Source organism: Phyllostomus hastatus, unplaced genomic scaffold (genome assembly GCF_019186645.2).
Source record: "Phyllostomus hastatus isolate PE091 unplaced genomic scaffold, TTU_PhHast_1.1 phas_contig_150, whole genome shotgun sequence".
In the NCBI taxonomy this organism is placed as follows: Eukaryota; Metazoa; Chordata; class Mammalia; order Chiroptera; family Phyllostomidae; genus Phyllostomus; species Phyllostomus hastatus.
Window position 1 is genome coordinate 19315148 of NW_025333611.1, and position 11181 is coordinate 19326328.

Here is an 11181-nt window from a genome sequence, read left to right on the forward strand (position 1 = left end):
ATGAGAATAGCTATCTGAAGCAAGGGGGAAAGTGAATTGTTCCCCAAAGTGAGCACCTATCTGTTCTACCGCACATCCCACATGCTAACTAGTTCAGCCCTAGAACCGCACAGAACCTCTGACCTGGAAGAAAACTTAAAACTTGACTCCAACACTCCACCCACAATACACAATAATCCACAACATCCCCAAAAGTAATCGACCAGTGACAATTAGCTCTGGTGACAGGGCCCTCCATGCACTGTGCTGCAATGTGAGAAAATGCTAATTCTTTGAAAGTTCTTAGGGTCACCCCAAAAACCACTTCCCATATGGCACTTCCAGCCACTGGTCCTGGTTGTCATCTCTGGACTATTGCAAAAGAAACGAATCCACCTCCTTACACTACCTTTAAAATAGAAGAAGACCGCTCTGAGCACTTCAAGCTGCCACAAGGATGAGGCCGACTGGCCAGTCAGGGGAAAACAAGAACACGAGAGCAGGCCATTGCAAACGGCACAATCAGAAAACAAAGGGAGAGGGACGTAATGCCGTCACCAGAGCAGCCTCCGCGGCACACAGCCTCCACCCCAGACAGCTGGTCTCCGACACGGAGCGAACCGCCAAGCCTTTCGAGTCCTCTTACTTCCCGACTTCAAGAACATCGTTAAAGAGCATGTGCTCTCCATGTCCAAGCTGATTACTGTCGACTGGTCTCCTGACAAGAGTCAAAGAGGTCCTTGATCATATTTAAATAATAAAAAAGAGACGGTCAAACTCATTTTCTGCCGTCTTCATTTAGCTTGGCCCCAGAGCAGAGACAGGAAGAAAGACGGGGAGGATTTCATGGCAACCTGGAAAAAAAGAAGTAGGGAAACTGCTTGCTGGACAAGTCTTTTGCAAGGCAGACACTAATGTGCACCGGCGAGAAGAAACTCTCTGATTAGAAAGCAGACCTCGACGGAGAGCATGTCAGGGCAGAAGAGGCCCTGGGGGATTCGACCCCGTCTCTTGTACGGGCTGGGAAACCTAAATCCAAGCGCGGACCGGGGTCACCCAAGGTTGCAGCGCCGAGTGTCAGAGCGAGAACAAGAGCTTTCCCAATCTCGGTTCTTTCCATTACACTGCGCTGTCATCTCATTTCGGCAAGCCTCAAACAACGGCAAAGCATCCACTGAAATCATCACCATCCCCGAATCGGACCAGCCACGGGGGAAAAAAAAAAGCAACCATCTGCGTGCGCTCGGCGTTAACGCCAGGGCTCTCCACCACCTCAGCGGGGAGTAGCCTGCCCTCCAGGAGCTCACTCCGACTCCCAGGTCCTATTTTGGCAGGATTTACGACAAAATCGCAGGACGGCTGGAAACAAAACCTAAAGAATGATGAGTTCGCAGAAAAAAATCGTCCACACCAAGCAGGGAACCACGCCCAGAGGCAACCCAATGGGGCGGTGGAGAACGGAGAGCGGAAAACAGGGAGAGGAATAAGAGACAAGGGGCCCGGGAGAAGGTGCCTTCCACGTGTCAAGTTTTCTGCAGGAGGCGGTGCGGTGGACAGGTAACTGCTGCTGAACTCAGGGAGACCGGGCTCCCAGGCGCGGCGCTGCGACTCGCTCCCTGGGTGGCCTTAGGCAAGCCCTGCCCCTTCCTGGGCCACGATTTTCCCGACTGCGCTGGGGTGGGGGCGCCGGGGGGCGGTGCAGCAGATGATTTCCAAAGTCCCTGCAGGTCTGGCTGGTATTCTACGACCCGAAGACCCACAATTAGCGGGTCCCCACCGAGCAGCTCCCACACAGGGCCGGTGACTTGCGCGCGACCAGCCGGCGACGGCCGGACTCCTTTCGGAAGCGTGTCAGACGCCCCGGCTGGTCGTCTGGGTGATGTTTCCCCTCTCGGGACCTGAGTTCCCCCACCTGTCAAATAGAACGGGTAGGTCGAGGGGGAGAGCGTGGTGGACAAGGGAGTCTCCGGGTCGCCTCCTCCCAGGAGGGGTGGCCGCGGGGTACCGCCGCTGCGGCCGAGGAGCCCGGGAGATTCGGAGCCGCATCCCAGGCGGCCGGTGCCGGACCCTGAGCATCCGCGGCGCCCCGAGGAAGGCGCTGGCTGGCCTCCCCAGCCACAGCCTGGCAGCGCGCGGACTCACCGCTCGGGTTCCGGTTCCGGCTCCGGCTCCGGCTCGGCTATGGCTGGGACTCCGGCTGGGACTCCAGCGTCAGTGCAGTGCACCTCACCCCGCCTCAGCGCGGAGGTCTCCCCATCTCCCAGAGCTACCCCACAGCCGCTTCCGGGCCTCGCCACGTGACCCAGGCGCCCAAACCAGAGGCGGGGGTCGGAAGCCTCCGCGAGCCGCAGCCCCTCCCCTCTCGCGGTGCTCCAGGACGCGGCTGCGCAGCACCCCCTGGCGACCGATTGCTGCCACTGCAGGAAGAACTGTGTTCCTTGGGGGCTGGATACGCGAAACGGGAACTGGGCGGGGTGTTGGCCTCAGAGCATGCGCGGAGAGTCCCAAGTTGAAGCGCACAGTACCCTGAGTGCGGGCTTTTGAAAGGTCGTTTTTGTCCTTGCTATATTTCCTTTAATACGTCCCAAGCACATATTGCATTTATAGTCAATAATACGTGTTTTAAAAAGTCATCTAATCACGTTTTAAAAATGTACACAAACTTATTTGTTAATGCTATGTATTTGAGATTGATGTGCCCTGTGACCTTTTTTTTTCTATTTAAAATAATAGGAACTTACTTATCAGTTAATGTGCTTGAACAAATCATCAAATTTTTAGGAGCATATGACTGATATTAAGAAGGGTTCTTGTTTGTTTGATTGTTGGGTTTTTTTGTTGTTGTTGTTGTTGTTTGGCTGTTGCTTTTGTTTGTTACCCAACAAGTAGGTATTTTGTTGGGGGGCGAGAAGAACAACTCTGAGGTCAGATGTGCTGCCCTTGCACCAGAAGGGCACAGTGGTGGAACTCCTAATGAGCACTCTGGTTCAACTCAAGTTGAAGTAACCGGTGAACAAAAGGAGACTGCATGAGAAAGATCCTGAGAACGTTCTCCGGACAGCCAAGTCCCCAGAGGGATCCTGAGGGAGGAAGGCTTTAGTAGGAGCATAAACCCAGAAGTCAGGCGCCATCAGGGTTCCAGTGTCTCTGCTCATTCCAGTGCTCATGCATTGCCTTCATTTCTTTCTCTTGATGCCAGCCCACTCTGTCCAGGGCTCTTGCATTTTACATTTTAGCATTTTAGGCATCAGAGACTAAGCTGATGCTCTGTTTCCAAAAAATCCAGGGAAGGCATTCATTGGTTCACCTTGAGTCAGGTGCCACCCATGAACCAAACAACTATAATTAGGGAAAACATCAGTAGAAATCATAACTGATATAGAGGGGCCAGGTCACTTCAGAAATGTGAGGGGAGGGTTTCTGAGGAGCTGATCCCATGGACATCATGGCAAGACTTGAAAAAAGAAAAAAGACATCAGGGATAAAGATTGGGCAGAGTTTAAGTTTGCAACTCACTGGCCATGTGACCCTGGGTAAGTCATGCTTTTAAATAGGGCCAATAACTCCTCCCTTGTTATACCACGTGGTGTAAAACTACTGGTGAGAACTCAGTGCTTCCTAGAGAGGAAGCAGAATTTAGTCGGAACAAGTATAGAATCCAGAGCGGTGGTTCTCAACTGGGGGGTGATTGGCCTTCCCAGGGGACAGGGTTGGCTGGACCATTATTCAGAGGTGATGTCCCCAACAGAGCTGATTCTGAGACACAGAATCACAGGTAACTGGAGCTGGAATAAAGGATGAGTATGTATTTTTCTAGACGACTAAATCATACCACAAATAAGGAAGCAGGTTTCTTCAGTCCTGGTGCCAGTACAATTTATATTCCGATTCCATCCTTTGGTTAGGAACTATTGCTTATTCCAGTGTGTATGGTACTCTTCCCTCTAGTCCTCACCCCCACCCACCCTAGCCAAAGGAATCCAAAATTATGCACACCTTCATTACTGCTGGAAGGACACCTCCCAGGCCTCAAATTAGGGTTGGAGCGCCCCCTGGTGGTCTTAGCTCAGAAGCACAACTCCTTTGAAGACACAAGCCTGTACATTTTAACTGCGATTTTCCGTCACATCAATCAACAGCAGCAGTCACCTTCATCCATGGACCACAAAGCTGCTCAGCCGAAGAGCCTGTCCTGAGCATGGAATAGGATACTCAAGTATGGATGGCTGGACTAGAGCACTTTGAAGTTGTTTCTGTAACTGATCTTGTTATAATTCTTATTATTGATATATATTCGTATTACTGATATAATTCATATTATCAATATACTGATATTGGTATAATTCCTTGTACTTAGAGGTGCTGTGTTTTGGAGTTTGGAGTTTTTTCCTCTCACGCTTTGTGATGGATGAGATGCATGCATTTAGAATAATAAACAATGGGTAAATGGGGTCTGTACATAAATGGGGACCTCTGTGTAATTATGGCCATTCCATTCACAGGTTTTGCCTCTGGAATACAAGATGCGAGACCCTGCCCAGTTTCCAGTCATCCTGTGCAGGGGGATGCTTTCGGTCACCACCCTGTACAGAGGTCTTGGGGCCTTGGGCTACCTTAAGTTTCTGGGCCCACCACCTGTGCGAGCACCATCCGAAACCACTCCAGCTGCTGGTGAGTGAGCTCAGGCCTCAGAGCCAGAAGGATGACGTGCAGGTGGAGCTGGCTTAGCTTAACTCTATGGCCCTAAAGAACAGAAATTCATGTTCTTAATCTACTGTATAAACAATAGATATTTAGAAAAATATAAGGTGGTAACTTAGTTTTCTGAGTAACTCACACCGATCATTAAGAGGAAGGAGAGGAAAGAATAGCAGGTATGTATCGAATGTTCCCCCTGCACTAAGTGGTTTAGACACACGTCTGATTTGTTTTTGTTGCAGCCCCGTCTACCCGCTGCAAGACAGAGAACCCGGTCAAGGAATCCTGACATGGTTGGACCCCTTCCCTCACCTCACACACCACCAATTATATTCTGTCTGGAACCTGGTGATGACCCAGTGTTGCAGGAATGCAAAAGAAGGAGAAGGGATTGTGACCAGGGAACAGAGAAGCGTAGCAAGAGCCTCTGAGACCTGAACAGCTTTGAGCAGGAACGTGAGCGATTACCGAGAGGAAAAGGACATTCTGGGCAGAGGGAGCAGCTCATGCAACAGGCATTGATTGCGAAGGTGTACGGTGTGCTCAGGGGATGGCTCTGATGGCCTGGTTGGTGCGGTGCGACATTGGACACATGGAGCAAAGACCGAAGGAGGGACTGCTGTGAGACGAGATGGCAGGAAAGTGGACTTGAAATTCAGTGGGCTTTGAACCCCGGGCTTAAGTGTGGAACTCTTTACTGTAGGCAATGGGATATCACTAAAGGCTTTTTGAGCATTGCGCTGACACAATTACTAACCTTTTCTCTGTCTTATATCCATGAAGAAGCACTTTCATTTTTCCTACCTTTGGCTTTTAAAAAATGAGCCCTATATGGTCAGCACGTCACGATCACCATCTTTCCGAGGCCATCAGATGCAGCCCCTGCCTTTTGGCAGATACAGAGCATGTCCCCAATGTACACGTGAGGCAAAGGAGGTTCGGGGACGTAAGGCGACCTAGACAGTTAGTGAGTGAGGCTCAGTGAGGACTCAGATCTCCTGAAACCCAGGCCAGCTTTTCGAACATACACATCATGCGTTCTCAGACCTCATACACATTCAGTTATGAAAAAGAGAGAGCACACTACTTCTTTTTTTTTTCAGATTTTATTTATTTATTTTGAGAGAGAGGGGAAGGGTGGGAGAAAGAGAGAAAGAAACATCAATGTGTGATCACTTCTCATGCATCCCCTGACTGGGGACCTGGCCTGCAACCGAGGCATGTGCCCTGACTGAGAATCGAACCAGTGACCCTTTGGTTCAATCCACTGAGCTACACCAGCCAGGACGGAGCGCACTATTTCTAAAGCGCAGGCAGTTTCACCCCATAGTCCAACTCATTGAATAGCTGCCCCTGAAGGAGCTGAGATGGGAAACGTGGCTCCACCGCCTTCTCTGTAGGTCTCCGTCACTCTCATGCCTCCCTGCAGTGAGGCTCTCAGCACTCCTAAGTGAGATTCTAGAGCCGGGAGACACGTGTGCCATTTTTCCTCCTGTACGGCCTCTAAACACATTCCTGTGTTGTAGGGTGTTTACGTGATTATTCAAGGCAATCTTGACAATTCCCAGTTTCCACCTTGTGTTTTGGTATGCAACCCACACAGGAGGACCCATACCAGAGGGCCAGCCCTGCTGACCCTCAGCACGTCCCCAGAGACTGCTGGTATCTGCAGATGGGTTTAATATGGTAGCAACATTAGGCAGAGCTGCATGAGTACGAGGCACGGCTTTAGTTAGTTCTCTGCAGTCTACTGTCATCCTCCCAGAGGCATCTGGCTTTTTACTGGCTGCAATGAGCTGGTAAACACATTGTGAACAGGGCATACAACGCCACTCGGTGGAGTTCTTGGACAGTCTCCCCTGTTCCCTGTGCCATCCTGGTAGTTGGCATTGTTCAACCATCACCATTCTCTGCAGTGGCAGTAAACTAACAGGCTCCCAGTTGGTCTTGGCTCTCAGCACTGTGTTAATTACTTGTCCTTGAAGGTGAAATTCTTCCACAGAGGTCTGTAAAGTCTGCCCTTACATGGTGTAAATGCCAGGTGTGTTCTCTGGGGTTGGGGAACTGAAGGCCTGGTCGTCTTGGAGGAGTGGTGGGGAGAGCACCCAATGGACAGAATGAGGCGACTTTCCTGTTACAGTCTAGGGTGCACGATGATGTTACTCATGCTCCAGGCTCCTGATGGTCAGGGAAACACCATCACCCCTGTTGTCCCATGGCCATGTGAGCTCAGTGGGAATCCTTTACCTGGTCTTTGCTGAAATGCGGTGCCTCTGTTAAAGAGTTCAGGGATGTGTGTTCCCTCACCCTCAGTCTCTTGCTCTGGAGGCTGTCTTGCCTTGCTACTGCTGCACTTTTTCTTTCCTCAGAATCAAAGGTCAGATGGCATGGGGTGTGTCATCCGTCCTGCCATCTCCTCCTGCAGTGTCCACTTTCTCCCTGTCCTCACTTTCCTATGGATCCCAGTGCTTTGTATCCCAGTTTGGCTGAGTCACAAACGCTTTGACCTTAGGTCATGGCAGCTTGCGCCCTCTCAGTGAGGCCAAGTGACAAGCTTCTGCTCCACTGGCTTCTGCCTCCAGCTGGGTGTCTGTGGCCAGCTGAACCACCCATGAGAGAGGTCAGCCCACAGCTGCAGCCACGTGCTTTCCTTCCTGCCACAGTGTGCACTGCGCAACTCCTTAAACAGGTGCATGAGACTAGCCAGGGTTTTCAGGGCTTCTCCATCCTCTCCTGGAGGCCCACATGCCTCTAAACATACGGGACACTGCTCCCACATAGAAGCAGAAGGCCAGCTCAGGATTTCCCTACTGATGTCTCTTTCCCAAGGCCCATTTCATAGGGCTGCTGGCTGGCTCACCAATTGCTACAATGCACAGACACAGGGAAAGGCCCCCAGACCGAAATTCCACCTTCCTAAGTGGAGGGCAGAAAAAAAAAGGAAGAAAGAGGCTGGCCACTCCAATTTGGTAATTGGCGGTTTATGGAGGGAAACTTACAAACCAGGTGTGTCTTGGACAACTGCAAGTTGTCCCTGAACCACTTAGCCAGTGTCAGAAAATTATACAGGGAAGGGGGGCAGGGCGGAATACGCATGTGTGCAAGTATGTGGCTGCTACCAGGTATGGGAAATTGCTTCTCATGCTTGACCAGGCCAGGACAACCAGAGTGTTTGCCACACCCAGCCCATACCTGGAGGCCAGAGAGTAGTGTGGTTTGCATCAGAACACAAGGTGATTAATATCAACATAGTCCCCCAGGGAGGTCTGTGGAAAACAACCTCCCTCCAGGCCGGGGTCTGGGTCATAGCATCACTCAGCGGTCTGGTCATGGACCCGTCTCTCCTCCACACTCACCTGTGAAATGCTTGTGATAACAGGGCCTTCCTTACTGCAGTGTCGGGATTTGTAACAAATATAATCTTCTGATCTGTACTCGGATGCATTATTCATGCTGCCTTCCCCCCCTCCCCCCAGCCCATTATAAGAAATAAATTATTTGCCCATTCAAGTGACTAAAATATATTTCTCATTTCTATTTGGTCTTTGTCAACAATTCCTAACACCCAGCTTCCAAAACTCTTGGAATTTCCTAAGTGTCGAGAGGGTCTTTAGCTATGTTAATCGGTGAAGGTGACTTTTGGGAGGCACCTAAGGATGGGAGTTGGTTGTTGGCTGCCAAGGGAACCAACCACGTGACTTAGACAGAAACTTCATTCCCGTCCTGACCTCTGGGAAGGAGAGAGGGGCTGGAGGTGGCACCAATCACAAGTGGCCCATGACTTAATCAATTGTGACTAACAAAGCCTCCACACAAACCCAGGAGGGCAGGAAGTGGAGAGCTTCCGAGGTGGTGAACACGTGGAGATGCAGGGAGACGCCTCGCCCTACGCTTCTCTTCCATCTGACTCTTCCTGGGTTGTATCTTTTTACAATAAACCAGTGATCTAGTAAGTAGCATGTCTCCCTGAGTTCTGTGAACTGTTCTAGCAAATCCATCAAACCCAAGGAGGGGGTTATACGAACCTCTGATCCACAGCCAATTGATCAGAAGCACAGGTAACGACCTGAACTTGGGGTGGGCGTTCTGAGTTGGAGGGGCTGTTGGGACCTTCCATTGATAGCCAGTCCGTCAGAAACACAGGTAAGAGCCTGGGCTCTTCTGCTGGCGTCAGAAGTGGGAGGGGAGGCCTTGTAGGACGGAATCCTTACCCTGTGGAATCCCAGGCTACCCCTGAAATGTCAGGATTAGTCTAGAGCAAGGCACGTAGAGCTGACTCAATACACGTGAGACATTATCATCTCAGCAGGGGGCAGAGTCACAGTAATCAGCCCCAGGCTGCAAAGACCCACAGGCTATCCTCCTTGATTCTCTAGTCTATTAAAGAGGGGCAATTCTTCCTGCCCCAGGGAGCAGCGGAGCTTGCCAGGAACCCCTGGAGGACTTGGCAAGAACACAAAGGCCCACGTTCTCTCTACTTCAGTGAGTCGGGGTCTCTCTGCGCCGCTCCCCCCGCAACTGATTCTGACGCACACCAACTTTCCAAACTGTCATATAAGAATGAAAGAAGCAAGGCCTTCTGTTTAAAGGATCATAAACGATTGTCGTGATTACCTAAACCCCATTTGGCGCCCCCTCTATGAGGATGTCAAGTGGGGAGGCTGTCCGCATGCGCCCTGCCTGGGCCTCGGCCCCCAGGAGGCCCAGGGGGGTGAAAAGCACAGTTCCTGCATCCTCAGTCTCTCAGAAGCCCTCCGGGGTCCAGTGCCCACTCCCCAAGGGGGCAAACGGAGCCGTACCTTCCCCAGGCCTCAACAGCACGGCAGAGCCGCAGCAGAACACAGAGCTGCAGGTGCCGGGCTCGTGTATAGAGAAGGGCTCGTGCTGGAGGCCCAGCTCCCGATGGGCAGCACAGCCAGGTGGAGGTGTGCGGGCAGTGCCCTGCACGTGTCCTCTTAGCTGACACTGGAAAGGGACCCAGTCGAATTCTGATGCACCAGCAGCTCTTCCCCAGAGGTTTGAGGGTTGGCTCCGAGTTCTTCTCACAACCTGGAAAGGAAAGCAAGAACTAGCCTCATATATAAACATCTCAAGCTTCTTGACCATCTAATTTACTCATTTTCTTGGCTGAGCAGGAGCAGGATCTTTCTGTGGGATAAGCCCTGAGCTTAGAATGGAGTCATGGAACTTCAGTGCTGCGAAGGAGCAGGCCACAGGATGCCACCCTCACACCGGGAATACTGCCACGTCCTGGTGCCAGAGAAGTGAACAGAGGACGTTTCTCAAACCTCAATGAGGGTTTCAGTGGGTTCAGGGCAAGAAACTTGAAAGGCAGGGCCAGGACTCAAACCAAGGGGTGAGGGTAGTGGTCAAGGCTGCGGGCTTCAGAGATAGAAAGATCTGGCTAAGGGAGGTCAGGGTCTACCAAAGAGTAGCTGTGACCTTGAACAAACTATTCATTGCCCCTCTGAGCCTCAGTTTCCTCTTCTGTAAAAGCAAAATAACAATGCTGCCCAGAGCAGTAGCCAGGCTCTGTGGAGCCTGAAGCTTATGCCACTGGGGAGGGCGCTGGGATAGTAGCGGTGAGGGGTGGAGAGGGACTCTTTAAGGACAAGAATACAAAATTACAAATTCGAAATTGCACACAGAACCTTGGAAAGGGTCCCACATAAGGGAGGGGACAAGACAAATCTGTCTCAGATGCTACCAGTTCGCTGTGAGATGTTGCAGCCATGCTCTTGGCGTGTGAGACGGTGGGTGGCGCGGGGAGTGGTGTGCCTTGAGTAAAACACTATAATTTGGAGGGAGGAGGCAGTGTTGGCCCGCTCATCTCCCTGTGACCCAGGCAGAGGCGATGACAGGGTGGAGCACCAGAGACACCCCCAGGGTCCTCTCCCTCGGAGGAGCCGCTCTCTGGAGAACGACCAGTGGTGATCTTAGGCAAATCACGCCCTTTCCCGGCCCAGCGTCCTGCCCAGTGAAACTTGACTGGGGGACTGGAAAATCTCTGCCTTGCAACGTCCCCATTTTTCCAAGAGAATTTCCACTCCTCTCTCCCTGGAGCCTCACAAGAGCTAAAACGCAGTAAGAGGTGAGTGAGTGATTTTTCCCCCCAAAAAAAAACCTTCCAGGAGAGGGGCGCTCCCGGAAGGAGGCCCTCCAGCAGGCCCGCAGCCCTGCCCCGGGATGCCCGCGGCGGTGGGAGGGCGTGGGCGTGCCCTTGGAATACCGGAAACGGGGGCTGGTTAAAAAGCGCGAGGAGCCGGGCTCTGGTCCCTACTCTTTCATTCTCTAGGTATGAGAACATGGGCAGGCTCCTTTATTTAGTTCGGAGCCTGCTTCCCTCATTATGTAATTTATAGGATTAAATGAGAAAATACAGGTAAAGCACTTAAAAGAGTCAGTGAATAAATACTAGTTACTGAAATGATCAGTATTGTAGTCACCATTGCCATTACTATTGCTAGGTAATGGGTGGATGACGACTCCCTTCCCAAATCCCTC

The 11181-nt window shown here is 51.5% G+C and overlaps 1 protein-coding gene and 1 long non-coding RNA gene across 2 annotated transcripts in view; one reads left to right on the forward strand and one right to left on the reverse strand.

The window, feature by feature from the left end:
- The window catches only part of SLC36A1 (solute carrier family 36 member 1), a 45035-nt gene extending 42697 nt beyond the window's left edge, over positions 1-2338 (reverse strand). Inside the window, exon 1 of the mRNA XM_045830225.1 lies at positions 2122-2338. The gene's annotated coding sequence lies outside the window, so the exon portion shown is untranslated. The remainder of the gene's footprint in view (positions 1-2121) is intronic.
- On the forward strand, positions 975-5847 carry LOC123813232. The gene is made up of 3 exons (XR_006784693.1): positions 975-1536; positions 4482-4650; positions 4920-5847. It is a non-coding gene; the product is annotated as an uncharacterized LOC123813232 (long non-coding RNA).
- Positions 5848-11181: the final 5334 nt, after the last annotated feature.